Source organism: Peromyscus californicus, unplaced genomic scaffold (genome assembly GCF_007827085.1).
Source record: "Peromyscus californicus insignis strain IS unplaced genomic scaffold, ASM782708v3 Scaffold_6__1_contigs__length_162567912, whole genome shotgun sequence".
NCBI lineage: Eukaryota > Metazoa > Chordata > Mammalia > Rodentia > Cricetidae > Peromyscus > Peromyscus californicus.
In genome coordinates, this window is record NW_026294584.1 from 63,491,302 (window position 1) to 63,510,179 (window position 18,878).

General features: G+C 46.4%; 1 protein-coding gene across 5 annotated transcripts in view; it reads left to right on the forward strand.

Annotated features, from left to right (window-relative positions):
• Positions 1-18,878, forward strand: part of Dpp6 (dipeptidyl peptidase like 6) — an 883,656-nt gene that overhangs the window by 478,390 nt on the left and 386,388 nt on the right. The gene's annotated exons all lie outside the window — the stretch shown is intronic.

An 18,878-nucleotide genomic window follows, 5' to 3' on the forward strand; every position in this document is an offset into this window, starting at 1 on the left:
GGTTCCTTTGTGTAGAACTGTCCTTCCAAGTATCCATGCTCTGCCCAGCTAGGAGTAACTCCTTTTGTGGCCCATATCCATGACCCTCGGTACCATTTGATACCAACAAGTCTTTCCGGAGTGAGGGGGTGGGGTACTGTGACCCAAGGGTATCAAGACAAGAAGCTGAACCATCTGGAAGATGATGAAACCTTGTAACACACCGAGGAAGGATGAAAGAGAGAACCCCCAACTAACTTGTGCCATGAAAGATTTAAAATCTGAGATAAGGCTGAGGAGACAGCTCAGTGCTGTGGCCTGCACAGCTTTGGGGCTGATAAAATTGGGGTGACAGGGAATGAGGAAAGACAGACATGTGTACAGAAAAGCTGGGACTGTGTGGGCTGTGGGCTTTGATGGAGATGCACTGGCAGCCTGGGAACTCAGAGAGCTTATTATACATGCAGGAAGGAGGAGGAGGTGGGTTAACAGGGTCACTGTAGGGGAGTGCTTGCAGGCTGCAATCATCTGGGGGCAGGAAGCTGCTGCTGAGAGTGTTAGCATGCACTGCTTGCTAAAGTCATCATACATCCTCAGATGAGGGGGAGGCATTGCCATTCCTGTGAACCTGACCCAGGGAAGGCTTTCCCACTCCCACGATCTGAGGCGTTTGGGTCCTTGATATGGGTGTGCTCATGTCAACAATAGACATTCACTCAGAACTTTGTCTGTTCCCTATAGCTCAGTAAAGAGCTTGTCATGCAAGCATGAAGACCTGAGTTCAAGCCCCAGCACCCACATGAAAAGCCAAGCATGGAAGTACGTGCTTGTAATCTGAGCATGGGCATGTTGGCTGGGGGTGGGTGGGGGCAAAGACAGGTGAGTGCCTGAGGCTTACTGCCTAGACAACCTAGCTAAATTCGATGAGCCTCGAGTCCCAGTGAGAGCCCTATGGTATCCACAGATGACCACTGGCCTCCACATGTGTATAGACACATGCAAACACATATGTACACACAAACACTTGCGAAAACATAAAGTAAATACATCTGGAATACTGAAATACAGAAAAAAAAAAAGCCGAGGGACAGGGTGTGAGGTACTGCTAGGACATGAATGATTGATATACCAGAAGAGCAGGGAGGGACCAAGCCCACTGAGTGTGGGGCTGGGCTTCTTCCTCAGGCAGCATTGGTCCCTGTACCTGCCCATCAGGACACCTTGAGTGTGCTTGCAACCCTCTGTCTTATTTCTCCCATCAACATCGGACATTGGGTCAGCAAAAGTCCTCCGCTGTGGGCTGCCTCACAGCCTCTGAGCTGTTTCAGGGACAGACCCACCATTGAGTCTAGGGAGACAACCCCTTCACACAGCATCCTCTTTAACACTCATTCAGAATTTGGCGCCTCTCCGCCTTGCCTTTCTGTCCCCTCTGAACATGACCTGCAAGCCAATGGGGGAAGCTTCTTTGCTGCAGGGAGCAAGCACAGCCCTCAGTCAGGCTGGCACCCATTCCTTTTTCATAGAGCAGATTTTTCCCTTCCCCCAAAAGCCAGTCCGTTTCCCCAAGCCTAGTGAACCCCTGGAAGAGCCGTCAAGGCCCCACATTGCTACGCTCGTACCAGGCTGCACGTGAAGAGGCCGGATGATTTGTTTCCTTTTAAATAAAGTGCTTGCTTGTTGTGCTGTGTGGGGTTGGTCCTTGGCGGCCACTGTCACATTATAAACATGCGCAGGCTGTGGGGGAAATGTAACTTAATAAAATATTCAGCTGCCTTTCTTCTTTGAGCTATATTAAGCTGCACATGTTCTGCGTGGCAAATGGCACTGATTCAGAATTCACAGGGGAAGAAGGAGTGAGGCCAGAGATGGGGTGAGGGGCAGGGAGCAAGGGCCCAGGGTGGTCTATTTTCAATTGAGTAGTTGACTGGTAGAAATGTGGGGTGGGAGAAGCTATGGCTATCTGCCCATACTCACGGGGAGGGGCTGTGCGGCCCTCTCTGGGCCTGGTGCTTACTAAATGGCCTTTCTCAAGAGACCCTAGAATAGGACCCTCCCCTACAGGCTCTGAAGCTGCTGGCTGTCAGTTGTTGGACTTGGTCTATGAAATCCCATAGCACCTGGGCGACAGTTTGTCTCCCACTTCATACAGACAGACCTAACATCCAGTCCTCATCCAGTGATTGATCCCGTCCACTCATAGTCCACACCTATTCTTCCATGGCACTACTCAGGAACTTAGCAACTGGTAAGATAAAAGAGGAAGACACCGTGGAGTAAGAGTGGACAGTTATAAATTCTCTCTATTAGGCCTATTCTCATGGCCCTGCTATGACCTGGTCAGCAACTTGGCAGGCTTGTGATGTAGACTGTGGGCTACATTATACGCATCAGCCCCCCCCCCCCCTCAGAGCCACCTTAGTCCATCAGGATTGATGTGCACACAACCAATAGCAAACTTGGCAGTTGAAACAGGTCATGCAGTGTACTTTTAATGCTCTTTGCTTAATGTCTTTAAAATTATTTTTGTTTTATATGTATGAGTATTTTGCCTGCATGTATGTCTGCATCATATGCCTTACCTGGTGCTGGCAAAGGCAGAAGAGGGCATTGTTTCCCCTGGAACTGGAGTTACAGATAATTGTGAGCTACCATGTGGGTGCTGGGAATTGAACCCAGGTCCCAGGAAGAAGAGCCAGTGTTCTTAAACACTGAGCCATCTCTCCAATCCCATGTAGATTTTAAGTCACCTGTTTCATAGGAAGAGATGCAAAAATGCCCAGCACCATAATTTCTCATACTCTTTCTCTCTCTGTTATTACATTGTGAACACAGCACAGTGGGACAACACCTTAGCAATAAAATAACAAGAGACACCCAAACCCGTTCCTCTCAGCTCAGCCTCACAGACGCCTGTTGGACTCTCTTTTGTTCTTCTCTTCCTCTCCCTTCTGTAGCTCTCTTGCACAGTGGCCTCAATTCTCTCGACCTTCACGTGAGTCTCCTGGTTCCCAGGCTGTGGTGAATAACTCTCCCTCTGCTTTCAATGCTGTCTGTGCTAGTACGCTTTTAACAACTGGAGGTCCAACTTACAGTTCCTATGATCTTTTTGCTTCAAAAGGTATTTAAGAAATATTTCCAACACCTTAATAGTTACTAAATATCACAGTATTCAGGAGCCGGTCACTAGCTGACAGGTGTCAGTCACGTAGTCCATCTTGATTCTGGCAAAAAGTCTCTATCACATTATTTTTAGTAATACAACACTACCTTTGTCCACATGGTTCTCCCTACTTTACCACATAGAACAGTGAGGCCAGGGCACTTTAAGTCATGGACTTGATGCCTCCTAGGTGGAAGTGTGGCCTAAAACCACTCCTGTCACAGAAGGTGGCTCTGCTCCTGGTGGCTGCTGTGGCAGCATGGACACAATTTAAATAATACTTCTCTTCAGGGCTCTTTTCCTTGTGATGTTTGGACTTCTTTCAACATTTAGGACATATAAAATGCATTTAGCTGTGTAAACATATAAATCACATTCTCCAAAGACTGGATCCAAGGCTGTACTGAGAGAGTCTCGTTTCTAAGGCCATTCTATTATTGCCATGATTCACAAAGAAAATGAAATCCAAATTTTTCTGAACTTCTCTCTCTCCCTTGGACATTTGAAAAACACAAAAGCATCTAAATATTTATAAAAGATGCCAACTAGAGTTTCTAAAAAGTGGGGCAAACAGTGAAGGTGTCACGGTGTCTTCCCTTTCTCCTGGGGCTGTCTGGTTGCCCCAGAGAGCTCTCTGCCCTCTCTCTTCGCTATCTGGAGGCTGTGCTCCATGTGGTAGAGGGATTTGTGTGGGACAATGCAAGATGCCCACTTTTGAGTCTTCTGTTGTCTGTAGTCACAGGTGCCGCTCTAGAACTGATGAGCAAAGCCAGAGATGGTGGTGCAGAGAGGGGTTCCTCAGTTTGGGGCCAGTTCTTCCCCTCTACTACACCCCAGAAAAGTCCAAACGTGAGGTTTAAATTCCTCCCCGGGAGCAGCAGCAGCACAGTGAGCTAAGAAAATAGGCTACAATTCAATGTCTTGTCCTAGATGTTTAGTTTGGGGGTGTGGGAGGCAGAAGCAGATTAGATTAGCTTTTATCCTTGATGTAAGATAGTTAAATAAGATCAAAATTACTTTTTTTTTTTTTTTGGTTTTTCGAGACAGGGTTTCTCTGTGTAGCTTTGCGCCTTTCCTGGAACTCACTTGGTAGCCCAGGCTGGCCTCGAACTCACAGAGATCCGCCTGGCTCTGCCTCCCGAGTGCTGGGATTAAAGGCGTGCGCCACCACCGCCCGGCCAAAATTACTTTTTACACTTAGTATATGCTAGCAAAAAGGAAGAAAGAGAACTGTTACTGTCCTACCCAAATTACTGGCTATTTCTTGGTTGCCTGATCCTAGAATGTCGCTGGGTAAGGTCAAGTGTTGAACTGAAAAGACACTCTGTATAGGTCTATTAAAGGCAGCACTTCCATGGTGGGTGGGGCTGCCCCTGACCTGGGAAAGTTGAAGGAATAAGACTTTGAATAAGTGACCATCTAGTCACACATTCTAAGATGGATACATTTAGGTAACCAACCACCTGAGCCTTTGAGAGGCTGGAGTCTTTGCAGAAAAGAAACCTCAAGGATGCTTGACATGAATTGGAGGAAGGGTTGCACTGCTCACTCTAAAAAGGGATGTGGTTGATGATTGGCTGGCCAAATTGATAAAAGAAGGATGGATGTTCCAAATGGAGAGAGTGGAAGGTTGAGCCCCAAGCCCCCAGGTGGGGGGAACAAGTGATTCCCCTAGCAGGCCTGACACCAGCAAGCCCAGAAGATGGAAAGGAATAAGTGTATAGAGAAGGTACCAAGAAGAAGGCCTACCTGACCCACCCACCATCCAAGCCACAAGGAAGAGTGTAATCTCTCATACCAGGGTCAGAACCAGGGACCAGCACGGATCAGAGAGTGGGACAGGATCCAGGGAGCCTATGAAGGATGGATTCTGCCCCACCTCCCCCTTCTCAAGACTTTGAATCTTGTAACAGTAAAGGTACTGCAGAAACAGCAGCCTGGTCCCCATCCTGGGCTTCCTCTCATAGCAAGTAGCTCTGCAGTGGCTGCAACTTCTCCTAAGGGCCTCTGAGAATAACAGAAAGATTCATCACCTTGATGACTCTCCTCCTGGAGGCAAACCCATCGTCTGACGAGTGCACATAACAGTCAGGATTTCCTCTCTGGATATTGATGAGGACACCTGACAGTTCTGGTACTTTCCATCCTACAGGACCTCAGGGAAAAATTTTGTGATTTAAGGGGGACAAGAGTGAGTTCCACCATGTTGCCTCTGCCCTCTAGGAGCTCTGAGTGTGTCAGCACTGACACCTCCACTTCTTGAAAGTGGCTGAGGGACAGAGCAGCTGCTGCTGAGGTTCTTGGTAGGGGACACTGGTCCCTGAAATAATCTATGTGCCTATAGCAGGTGACCTCTGACTTACTTCTTAGAGAAGCTAAGGTGGGGCAAGGGCATCAAATGGTTGGTGGTGATGGTGTGGGGATTTTTTTATATTTATTTATTTATTTATTTATTTATTTATTTATTTGGACAGGTAGTTTTAAGCCACCTTGCATCCGAGTTGAGCTTTGCTGGGAAAGACCTGAGGTGCATTTACAAATTGCTAAAAGGAAATGAGTTTGGGGGCTGGGGAGATGGTTCACTCCATCAGTTGCTTGTTGAGCAAGGTCGAGGGCCTCACTTTAGATACTTAGCACCCACATTAAAAAGCCTGGGTGTGGTCACATGTGGTCACACTCTAATATGTTCAGTAAGAGAGGCCCAGTCTCGAAAGATAAGGATGGATGTGAAAGAGTGTGGTGATGTTTTATTTGTGTACCCCAATAAAACTTATCTGGAGATCAGAAGACAGAGCCAACCACTAAATTAGACATAGAGGTCAGGCAGTGGTGGCACACACCTTTAATCATATCACTCAAGAGGCAAAGATCCATCTGGATCTCTGTGAGTTCAAGTCCATACTGGGAACAGAGCCAGGTGTGGTGGCACACGCCTTTAATCCCAGCACTTGAGATCTCATGTCTTTTCTTGGGAAGGACACACACCTTTAATCCCAGGAAGTAATATGGCAGGACACAGAAAGGTCTATAATGCGTGAAGAAACAGGAACTCACACTCTTGAGGCTGAGGATTTCAGTCAGAGGATTCATGGAGTTGGTGAGGTAATAGCTGGTGGCTGTGGCTTGTTCTGTTTCTCTGATCTTTCAGTATTCACCCCAATATCTGGATCCGGGTTTTTAATAAGACCGTTTAGCAATTTGTGCTATATTTGACGCCCAATGTGGGGAAGACATCTGACATTGAACTCTGGTCTCCATTTGTACAAACACACTGATATGTGGAGATGTCTCCAGTCAGTTCCCCAATCGAGATAGATGGTAAATTGAGTTCTGCTGTCTGCTGATTCAGGTGTCACTGAAGACCTGAGCCTCATCTGAAGCTCCAGGATTCAGGAGCTCCCTGGGCATGTGCTACCTGAATGACCGCTTTGTATCTCCTTTTCCTATTTGTGAAAGATGAACAGAAACACAGTGTAGGAATGGAATGTAGGCATCTCTGTACAGTTTTCTAGCTCCTAAGGAAACTTTATCTCACACTTGATGGTAACTCATTGTCCACCATCACTGCTCTGGTAAGGCTCCTTGACATTCAGAGTATGCGCAACCACATACTGGAGGTGGCTCAAGCAACAGACATTTATTTCTCATGCTTCTAGATGATGGAAGTCAAGGGCACAGCACCAGCAGATTTGGTGTCTGGTGAGGCTGTTTTCTAGTCTTCATTACAGGGCTGTGGGGACAGGTTAGCAGTCCCCTGCATCTCTTACAAGAGGCACTAACTCTGTCATAGAGACCCCAGTCTTACCATACCTCTCCTCTTAACTCTGCTCCTGAAGTTTCAGGTAATAGCTTATGGGTATTTGGTGCACAGAGGTGCCCTGCAGGTTGAATTCCTACAGCTGAGCTTGAGTGTGTGCTTAGGAAGCAGCAGAGAAGCTGTTCGTTGAATAGTCAGCTTTCCTGAGACCTGCTAGCATCCCCTCTTTAATTTGGCTATTCCTCTGCCTGCTCCTCCCAGGCTGAGCCTGGCACATCATGCTGGGTATTAGCAGTTAAGAGTCAAATCCATACTCCACTCCCCAGCCCCTCTGAGTTTCCTACTGATTAGAATCATTGCCATGAAGTCCACCTCCCTCCATATGAAGGGTGCCTGATCTGCAGGGTAAAGGGAAGACCACTGTGTCTTCGTGCACAGTGCACAGTGTCTGCCTGAGCACCTCACTGGAAACCCTTTGCATCCTGAGGGACCTGAGGCATCACACCAGATCCCCTTTACATTGAGCACATGATCACACCCACACATGCTGGAGAGTCACTTTAAGGCTTTTAATGCATTACCGTGTCTTATAAATGGCCATTTGTTTGAGTGAAAAATAACAAATGACGCCCAGGGACACATGAGAGCCACAGAATTAGAAGTAAATGAAAATGTACTAAGACCAATGAACTCTCATCGGAGGTGTTTCCTAGACCTTTCTCTTCTCCCTAGCTCATCTCTGCAAAAGCCAATCAGGAATAAGAAAAGGACTGCTTTCACTTTAGCAAACACCACTTATACCACTGCTTCCTTGGGACACTCCTGCAGGTCAGCCAGAGTGTGTCCAATGGCCAAATCCAGGCACTTTTGCCTCTTTTATCCATTGACAGATTGAATGCTATTTCACACAGACCCTGAACTCTTGATTCAGGATTTTAAAAGTCAGCTTGGTTGTATATTCAATGGAAAAGATCAAACCAGTATTATGTACCCTTAAATGCAATTGCTGGTTTAAACAGTGGTGTTTTAGGCAGGAATTAGTTTTCAGAACATTAAAAGATTCCAGCAATAATATTTACAAATCCTTTCATATGCATGAAAAATTAGCGACTAAATCTGGCCATTAAAGTATAATCTTTATTTGACCAAAGCATGGTATAAAAATGGAATAAACTGCAATTTATCTTAGCTGACAGCTAATTACCTGAAGTCTGATTAAAGGGAAAACTAAATTTACTTAATTAGTGTTTTGGTGTTTTAGTCTGTGTACATATAAATATGCCTATCTGTTCTTCTACATGAACATTGCTAGAAATAAATTACCATTTTCATTTGGTCCCATTCAGAAGCTGCCAAACTCAGGACAATGTTGGAAGAATGGTTGTTTCGCAGACAATGATACCAGGTGTGGGCAGACTATGAGTCTGATAGGAAGAGAGTGCTAATACTGGGATGGGTGGGGGTGACCAAGCCATTTTCCATTTCCTTTTCTAACTGGCAGCTAACTCTTTGGGTAAGCCAGGCCTGCCAATACATCCTGGCAGTGCAGAAGAGAGCTCTGCATTATAATTAAACCCATAAGGAAAAGGGGCAGGATGCACTAAACAGTTGTCCTGGTGCCTTGGAACTGCCATTTGATATGAGTGATGCTGGTCAAGGTTTTGGGGAGTCTAGGGTCCAGAGGTGTTTGAGACCATCCCAACTGCTGCACACACCAGAGACACAGGCAGCAGAGTTCTGGGTACTGTAGTAAAGCCATCTCTCTCTCTCTCTGAGCCTCTTGGGAGTTAAAGAAACTTGAATTAATTTTTTAAGTGATGCAGTGTGTCTGTCATTGATGGTGAGGTGTGCTTCTTGGAGGCAATGAAAAAATGGATCCTATTTCATAACCCAGTCTGTTGGTATTGTGAAAACAAGATCGTTAATATTCAAAGTTATTTTGAAAGATGTATACTGATTTCTGTCATTTTGTTCATTTTGTTATGTCTTCTCAGATCTCACTCCTTACCTCTCTTGGCATTGTTTATTTGTTCCCCATGACCTCCTAAGTGTGTTTATCCTCCTCTTCAACCCAAACATTCATTCCTGTATCTTCTATAGAGATGTCCTAATATGCCTAAGTTTCTTTAATCTGTTTTTAATCACTGAAAGTTTTTACCTCTCCTTCAACTTTAAATGATGCTATTTTTGAAAGAAAGAGACTTTTTTCTGACTTAAATGTCAGACCTACCCAAAGTTCAGTAATACGCTTATAAATAATTGGGCTAAAATATCAGTTTTAAGAAGCACTGCAGCTTTTAATCAAAATCCACAAAGGTATAAAAGTCTTAATTAAGTCTGAAACTCCACTCCCCACACGTGAGGCTTCAGATCTCATTCTCCACTCGCACCAGGCTTCCTCTTTGACTGTGTTGAACAGACCCAGTGAAACAGCTAATTAACAAGAGGACAGCAGCATAGACACAGGCCAAAATGAGAGCAAAAAACCCTCTGGTCCTGGGGACAGTGAGAGCTGGGATCCTAGCCCCACATCGCCATCTCATGAAGACTTCTGGGTCCAGTATCTATTTGTCCATCAACCCCACTCTGCTGAGTGGCACTGCTACTGAAAGAATGGGCAGTTCTCCACACAGTGACTTCTGATGGTTCTCCTAAAACTGCCAGGTAGACATTCAAGTGGGGAACATGACGCCTAACAACAAGATAAAGAGAGAGAGACAGCTTCTAGAACCACTGTATTCCAGCCGCCCCCTCTTCTAACAATCATTTCCAGAACCATCTGTGGTGGTTTGAATAAGATGTCTCCCATGGCCTCAGGTATTTGAACACTTGGTTCACATTTGGTGGTGGTGCTGTTTGGGGAGACTTAGGGGGTGTGGCCTTTCAAGGAAGGATGTCACTGGGGAAGGGCTTTGAGGTTTCAAAGGCCACACCGTCCCCAGTTCACTCTCTCTACTTCCTGCTAGCTGTTGAAGATGTGAGCTCTTAGCTTGCTGCTCCAGTCGCCATGCCTGCCTGCTGCCAGGCTTCCCTGCAAGGATGGTGATGGACTCTCACCCCTTTGGAAGCATCAGCCCAAATAAACCTTTCCTCCTGTAAGTTGCCTTGGTCTTGATGTTTCATCACAGTTACAGGCAGGTAACTAATCCATCACTATCTTCATTCATTCTGTCACTTGACCAAATGGCTCCAGGGGCACACAAAATAAGAAACTGTGGGTAAGAAATGCCACAAGTCTCCTGGGGCTGCAGGCAATCCGTGATCCCTGTTTTCTCCCATCTTGCTTCAGGGCTTTAGAAATCCTCCCTGTCTGGTCAACAATGGTTAAGAGACAGCGTTGGACATGAGTTGGCTTACTCAGGTCTTCAGGAACATGCCGTGCAGGCGCAGTCTCTCAGGTTGGCAGAAGGAATGAGGAGGAGGCTCAGAGGAGTAACTAATGACATCCTAACAACCATCATCCACCATGACACCAAGGACAGGGGGACAGAGTGACTTGAGGTTTTATGGCATGACCATAAATGTTGGAGTGGGAGAGCATGGGATGGCACTGGAGTTTTCAGTTAATTGCGTACACCCTTGACTCATAGGCACAGCTGAGTTAACACAGGCTTGGTATGCTAGGCTGTGGACTGTCAGGACAGGGTAGACGTGAATTTGTGTTTATGGAGTATCTCCAGGAGATTCTTAGGGAAGATAGGGTTTGGGAAAATAATGAGCTTCTTGTAACATGTCCAGCATGGGTGGCTTACAGCTGGAGTCACAGAGCTGGGGCTCGACCCAGCCATGCCTTATAAGGTCTAAAGTGAGACACTCAAAGAGGCCTCGGCACGCATTCCTCCTCCTCTTCAAAACCCCAAGAGTGGAGAAATGTGTGTTCAAGGTCTAAGTGGGGATTTCTGCCTCATAATCTGGAGGTACAGTACAAAGCAAGTCCTAAGATTTGGTTCTGTTATTTTTGTGTGTGTGTGTGTGAGAACAATTTTTTGAGTCAGAGATAAGAGATTTTGTGTTGAGTTCTACTCAACAGGCAGCTATTGAGAGAGCAAATCTTCAAGAATGAGAGGGGCGTGTGCCACCTCTCTGACCTCAAGGGGAGGTAAGCTGATCTGGTGGATTTGACAGCCACTTCTGATCTCTGTACATACCAGGCACACACATGGTGCACATATATACATGTGAACAAAATGCTCATACACATGAAATTAATTAATCATGTTAATAAAATCCAGTGGTCAAGGATCTGCCTGAGGGGGAACATACTCATGAGCATTAAATCAGTCCTGGCTCCCCTTGGTGTACCTTGGGATGATGTAACCAGCCAGACCTGCAGGGAGGCAGATACTTCTTCTGGAAAACATGGAGAATGGATAGCCAAAGGGCTGATGCAACTGTGACCTGGAGCTAGAAGGTTCTGTGAAGTATTGGCAGGGACATCAAGGGGTGGAAAGATGAGAAACAATGGGACCTTACACTGGAGTTAAGACTTCCCAGGGGCCTGAGGTACATGGCCTACAGGATAAGAGGTCATCTTCCTTCTGGGAACAGGGGCACTCTGAATCTGTCAAGTCATCACATGGTGTCACATTGTAATAGAGTCAATTGCAGGTCTTACAGGAATCCAGACTCTGTTACCTGTTTGGTCTGGGAACCAGGTCATACTGAGTTGTATAAGTAGTTGCATGGTTAAAACAAACATTGTTCTAAGACAGTCTGAGATGAGGGGGGAGATGCTGTGGTCCACTAGAGACAATCAGAACCACTGATGTGGTGAATCAGAGTAGCTAAGCCATACTCTGGGGTTCCGGGGTCCTTCACGGGGTACACTCTGGAGCATCTGGCTATATGAAAAGAAAGCTCTAACTGATGTCTTATTTAACTGGATTCTTTCTCCCTCACGGAATTGAGGAACCAATAATAAAGCCGAGAGCTGACTCTACAGTGAACCAAGATTTTTTGTTGGCCGGAGAAAACAGAGAAGCCTGGAGAATAACTCACAGGTCAACTTCCCATCAGAACAAAGGAAGACAGTCCTTTGAAGTGGAAGGGGAGAATGGGGAAGGTTTTGTTAATGTTTGGAGATTCATGACTGTTTGGGAAAGGATCAGATCTACCCTGGAAATGAAGGCCCAGCTTCCCAGAATCTTTACACAGGGATGTTTTCAGTCTGGGTCAGCCATGGTGGTGCTGGTGGGTGGGGGTGTTATTAGGGCACAGATCACAGCAAGGTGGTAATTAGCCTGGGGGGGTGGGGGTGGGGTCAGAGGAGGTGCAAAATGGTCTCCATTATGACTCAGCCTGAGCTGCCTCTCTCCTATTTTCTCCTGGCTTCACAGAAGTAACAGAACTCCCTGGGGTCTGTGTGGCTGCCTAGATGGCCTGCTTGTCTGAAAGAGAACACTGGTTAGCAGAAAAGACTGCCTCTCAGAGTCTGAGAAGAGGTGCACCTGGTCACAGACCCACAGGCTGAAGCCCTGTATGGGGGGACCTCACACTCCACTGATTACCCTGCAAGTCCCGTTCCCTCAACGTGACTATGACAGAAGGGCTGTGGGGCGGTGGGGGCATCTACAGGAGCCTCCTCTGCTTTGTAGGTGGAGTTGGCTCTCAGTACCAGAGCTTTGCACTGAGCTGTAGGGCTTCCTGCCAGTCACCCACCCTGCAGAGGGCCCTGCTTACACTTTTCTGCTCCCAGCCCAGGAGCAGCCACTGGTGGCTGGTGTGAACTGTCATTAGGAACAAGTGAGCAATGGGCAATGAGAAGAGCTGTCTTCCACTGCCCGTGCCCCTCTCCCATCCTAGGCCTACCCCAGATGAGGAAAGCTACAGGCATGGTCATAGAATTGAAAGCAGCCAGCAACCAGGCTGGCACCGACTGCAGAGTAGGAGATCCAGACATGTGTCTTCTTGGTTCTCATCCTACCTTCCAGGTGACCGTGGGTACAAATCTAAATAGTATAAATAGTTCTGGCAGGAAGACGCCAATAACATTGTCATGTGGACATAAGGCCAGTTCTAGGAGTTCATCTCAGATGAGACCCAGAGCCTGCAGGCCCAGCCCCCTATGGGTTCTTCAGATGAGACCCAGAGCCTGTAAGCCCAGCCCCCTGGGGGTTCTTCAGATGACACCCAAAGCCTGCAGGCCCAGCCCCTTGGGGGTTCTTCAGATGACACCCAAAGCCTGCAGGCCCAGCCCCTTGGGGGTTCTTCAGATGACACCCAAAGCCTGCAGGCCCAGCCCCTTGGGGGTTCTTCAGATGACACCCAAAGCCTGCAGGCCCAGCCCCTTGGGGGTTCTTCAGATGACACCCAAAGCCTGCAGGCCCAGCCCCTTGGGGGTTCTTCAGATGACACCCAAAGCCTGCAGGCCCAGCCTCCTGGGGTTTCTTTAGATGAGACCCAGAGCCTGCAGGCCCAGCCCCTTGGGGGTTCTTCAGATGAGACCCAAAGCCTGCAGGCCCAGCCCCCTGGGGGTTCTTCAGATGAGACCCAGAGCCTGCAGGCCCAGCCCCCTGGGGGTTCTGTCTGCACAGCAGTAGCACTCTGGCTCACTCCACCATGGCCTGGAAAGGGGTCCAATGTCAAGCTCTGACCTAGGCCTGCTCAAGGTGGACATGGTATTGGTGGTACGGGACAGAAGCCTTTAATAGCTCCTGCCCATCTGACCCAGGCAGGACTCCAGTGTGAGAGAGGCAGACATCTAAGGTGGCAGCTGTCCTGAGCTGTCCACATTTGTCCTCTGAAGCCTGATGACTGGGGCCTGATTTCAGGGCTAATTACAGGGAGGCTTTCATTTGTTGGTTGGTTGCTACTTTTGTTTGCTGTAAACCAGAGGAATGAGCCGCTTCCAGTCAGTCAGTCATTCCTGTATCAAAACACAGACTGTGTGTGAGTCCAGCAATGTGAGGGGAGTGGAGCTGCCCTGTGGCCTTTGTTGGGGCCGCAGTAGCACCAGTGTGAGCAGCCAGCACTTCAGCTGCCCAGTCTTGGGGGCCTGGTGTGAGAAATGACAGTCTTTCAAGGACACAGGGGCTCGTCTGCCAGTCATTGTGGGAGCCTGTCACTTTGCTCCCTTCCTTTCTTGGTAAGCTGAATATAGTTGCTTTGAACAAAACTTTAGGCTAGACGTACTCTTTTCTTTATAAAAATACATCTTAATTTTTATTAATTCTTTGAGAATTTCTTATAGTGTGCTTTGACCCCTATCCCGATTCTTCCCGGATCTATTCAGCGTCCCTACCCACTCAACTTTGTGTCTTTTCTCGTTTTTAGCGCCCACCCATTGAGTCTACTTTGTGATGCCCGTATATTATTGGACATGTGGCCTTCTACTGGAGTGTAGGTGACTCTCAGGGGCTACACTCTAAAAGAAAACTGGCTCTTCGTCTCCCTTCAGCTATCAGTTGCCAATAGCTGTTTGGCAAGGTGCCCGCCTCCCCTCCCCAGGTTGGGATTCTGTCTGGCTTGAGCTTGCTCGAGGTCTTGTGCGTGCTGTCACGACTGCTCTGAGTCCACTCACGCAGCTGCCTGCTGTGTCCCAAAGACCCTGTTTCCTCGTGGTCACCCATTGCTTCGGGCCCCTCTTCTGCAGTGATTCCTGAGCCTTGGGAGGAGGGGCTGCGATACAGATGTCTGTCTCATTTAGACTCGGGCACTCTGCGGTCTCTAACTCTCTCCACCTTGATCTGTTGTGAATCTCGGTGTTAATCACCATCTTCCGGGACTAGAAGCTTCTCTGATGATGGTTGAGAGATACACTAGCCTATGGGTATAAAGATAAGTCATTGGGAATTAGTCTAATACTATGACCACTTAGCAGAATAATAGTAGTGTAACTCCACTGGTGCCCATGACCTGTATAACTACATCTTTCGATAAACATCGAGAAGCACAGGGCTCAGAAGTTACGAGAACACACTGCTTTTCCAGAGTATCCAAGTTTAGTTCCCGGCACCCACATCACATGACTCACCACTGCCTATCATCCCAGCTTCAGTGGATCCAACATTTCCACAGACACATACATACACGTAATTAAAATTAACAAAAATAAGATCTCTTTTACAAAGTACAGTACACGTACAGATGTTTTGCCTTGCAATTTATAGAACATACCACATAGTGAACTGTGTTTTCTAGTAAAGTAAACTGGTTCTTGTATTTATTCTGCTCCCACAGATGGGTGACCCAAACCTGGTGCACCATACCACATCTAAGGTCATTGGCTAAGTTGTCATCTTAAAGGGTCATTGACATGTATGTGTTTTTAACAACAATAAAGATATCTATTCTCTCACAGTGATCTGAAGAGTGCTCAAATGACTAAAAGGAGCTGTACGTTCCTTTGATGGTTAAAAATAGCATTTATACCACGTCTGAATCTTTTGAGGTGATGTAGAATGAAAGACATCCATGCAAGCCAAGCATCTAACCCACTAAAATTGCTCTCCAGCTGAAGAGGAGCTGCTTCCCCACTGCATCGGGAGACAGTGTTGACGCTAATGTGGACTCAGGCTAGGAAGGTTGTGGCAAAGAGCCGCTGGAGGACAGCTGTCTATGGTAAGGACAGGCAGGTGGCTGTGGCTCATAGGACAAGCATTCTGTCCTGTTGCCATCAGGCTCCTCAAGAGACAGTTTTTGAAGAAAAGAAATCTTGTCACCAAGTTTTCTTTCCCAGTAGCTGTGCCTTTGAGAGGCTAACAAGAATTTCTGCCATGGTCCAGCAGGACTAGGCTTACTCAGTTGTCTTTTCATTAAGCTGAACTAGCTGTGTGCCCAGCACTGGACGAGGCACAGGGTTGCAAAGGCAATAGCAAACTATGGTCATTGTGTCTCTGGGTATCAGTCCTGGCTCTGTGAAGTCAACAAAGCAAGGGAAGAGCTTGTGCCAAGGTCATGGCTGTGGAGGGGTCAACCCCACCTGTCCACATGGTGCTGGGAACAGTCAGTGCAGAAGGCATACGATTTGGGAAAAACACCCTTTAATTAAAAATAGTGTGTGTGTGTGTGTGTGTGTGTGTGTGTGTGTGTGTGTGTGTCCATATGCATGCATGCTGGTGGATGCCACAGCTTACACAGACCAACTGTAGGGAGTTGCTTCTCCTTCCACCTTGCTGAGGCAGGCTCTCTCTCCTTGTTTCTGCCTCTGTGGGTTTTCCATCACTGCAGGTTACTGACTCACAAACTTGTGACAGTCCCCTGTGTCTGCCTCTCACCTTTCTATAGGATGTGCTGATGTTCACCACCACATGCAACTTTTTGTGGGTTCTGGAGATCAAATGCAGGATGTTGGGCTTGTTTGGCAAGTGTTTTTACTGAAACTTCTTCTAGGACCAATATTTTAGGAGTATTTTCAGTCTGCAGATGATTGAATCCAAGGGGTCAGAAACAGAGAGCTGACTGCAGTGACAATGACCTGCATGCCCCTCAACAGCACAGGAGAATGACATCATCCTTGCCTCCACACCATTCCCAAGTGCAATGGTAGCACAAACTTACACAAGAAGGAAACTGTGGGAGTGATCTACAAACACTGTTATAATCTGTGTGGTGATGTATGCTTCATTGATTCAGGTCTTTGATTTCTCTTAATGTAATAGTTTCCCAGGTGGTGGTCTCACGCATCTTTAGACAGTGGTTCCTAGATGTTTATGAGGGTGATGTAACCAATATAAATGTTTCATTCTTTGGCTTTATTTTTTCTGATATTCCTATACTATTTGATTTGTTTTGTATGTTAATAGGTGTAAAGGTTACAGATGCACACACTAATTTACCATTGGCTTCTCAATCTACTAGTCCATATTTGAAAGAGTTATTTCTTCCCATGGTTTTCACAAACTCGCTTTTCATTATGGTGAACGTAAAATCTAGCAATTTCCTTTGTGTTCATGGGACTCAGTTCAGAGCTAACCAAATGTGCACTCAATGACCTGTTCTCTTGTTGATCAAGAGACTTCAGTCATGGCTGGGTTGTTTTAAAGGTTCTAGCACCCTAAGGCTCTAACTCTAGATAAAGGGAATTGAATGTCTTAGACTTTCTATGTCATAGACATAGAATGTCATAGACATCTCTAAAGCACAACACTGGAAACAGTCCTCGGTCCCCTCCTTTCAGGTTGGATGGTTCACTTGCCTGCAAATGTGTCTTTTTCATATGGACTTCCACTGAAAATCATTGAGCCAGTGCAGAATTCAGAATGCATACAAGAACGGGGAAAAGGACCAGAGGAGAAGACCCAGTGGAGTCAGGGTGGAAGATAGTTGGCAAAAATTTACTAAAATTTGACACATGGATATCAGCAGCTAGAATTTTGTGACGAGTGAGATTTCACCTTCTAAACAATTTTACCTGGAATTTTAGAAGTTTAAAAATATAAATAAAACTTTATTGGCCAGAAGTCCAACCCAAAGCTATTATAAAACGAAAGATGTCTATTGCTGTCTCTTGTTATCTTCCTCAGATGTCTCACAAGAACATGGAATGATGGTTCTCTGACCTTAAGACATAAAACAAGAGGTTAAAATAGAAGGAAATTTGTGGAAAATTAAAATTTAAAAAAAAACACACGTTTGTTTCCTCTGGTCTCAAAGCAAACATGTGTAGTGCCTCCTTCATTAATACATTATCTTTCGAAAGTGCTCTGGGTTTGTCGGGATTGAAATAAGATTCATTTAATCAGCGATCGCAGTTCATCTGTTAAATTGCAGCACTTTGCTCTCCATTTGTGAAATAATCTTCAGACTAATGAAGTAAGGTCAATTGCATGCAGTTTTATTCTAGCCAAATTGCTGTTAATTGCATCAAAGGCTTTGGTAAGGTCAATAAATGTTGGCTTTTTATATCCTCTCTTGAAAGTGGCAGGAAATAATCGTCTTTCCTCTGTAATGCATTCAGACCTGGGGCAGTTCGGAACAGGAGGCCATTAGATTTGCATTACCTGATCGGAAAATGTTCCATTTTCAAAGAATTGGAGGAGAGACCTGGATTACCCAGTGGTTCTAGTAGAGACACCTTATCCTAAGCCCTTCTTTGTCATCCTCAGCAATGGCCCCAGTGGAGACCCATGCCATGTCCCCACACAAAGACCTGTGTCTCCTCAACAGCTCTAGCTAGATGGCAGACTTGGACTTTCTTTTCGTGATCATCTGATTGAAGTGAGACAGAGTTCTCCTCTTAATTTTCCTTGCCCTGTCATGTCTTTGCACAGCCTGGGGCCTAGAATCCTTACTAGAAATGATGAGGGACTAAAGGACAGATACATGGACACAGAAACAGAAAAGTTGGGATCAGATGGGGCATGCTTGCTCTGGTAGAGAGGCCTCGGCACTCCAGAAGCATGTGTATTATATACAGCTGAACAAGGGGGTGGGTTTAGCTAATCTTGGTGAGAATGATCTCCATAGACCACAAATGGGAAGAAAACTGTGCTGGGCATTTTCTACACATACTATCAACATCTATACATGGATCAGAAAAGAAGGCTTTGCCATTTCTCTGAGCCTGGAGTGGGGAAGACCATGTGATTTCCCATGGGTCTAAGCATTGGGGTCCTTGACAACGGCTATGCCAATAGCACACAATACATACTCACTTAGAACTTCCCTTGCTCCCTACATTGCCCCAAACAGTATCTGCCTGAAAGTCCATCCAACACATTTTGTGTTTGAGCTGGCAGACCTTGGAGCTGCTATCTAATGAAAAAACAAGATACTAGGATCCAGGGTTGATTAGGGCAGAGCTGTGTCCTTGTTACTGCTGCAGAATTGAAAGGCGTCCTGGGATTTAACTCTTTAAGATGAGCATACTCACAACCACCTTAGTTTGTATATTCTTGGTTCTGTCTCTCTCTCCCCCTCCCTCCTTCCTCGTGCCGTGTGTGTGTGTGTGTGTGTGTGTGTGTGTGTGTGTGTGTGTGTGTGGTGTGTGTGTGTGAGAGAGAGAGAGAGAGACAGACAGACAGACAGACAGACACAGAA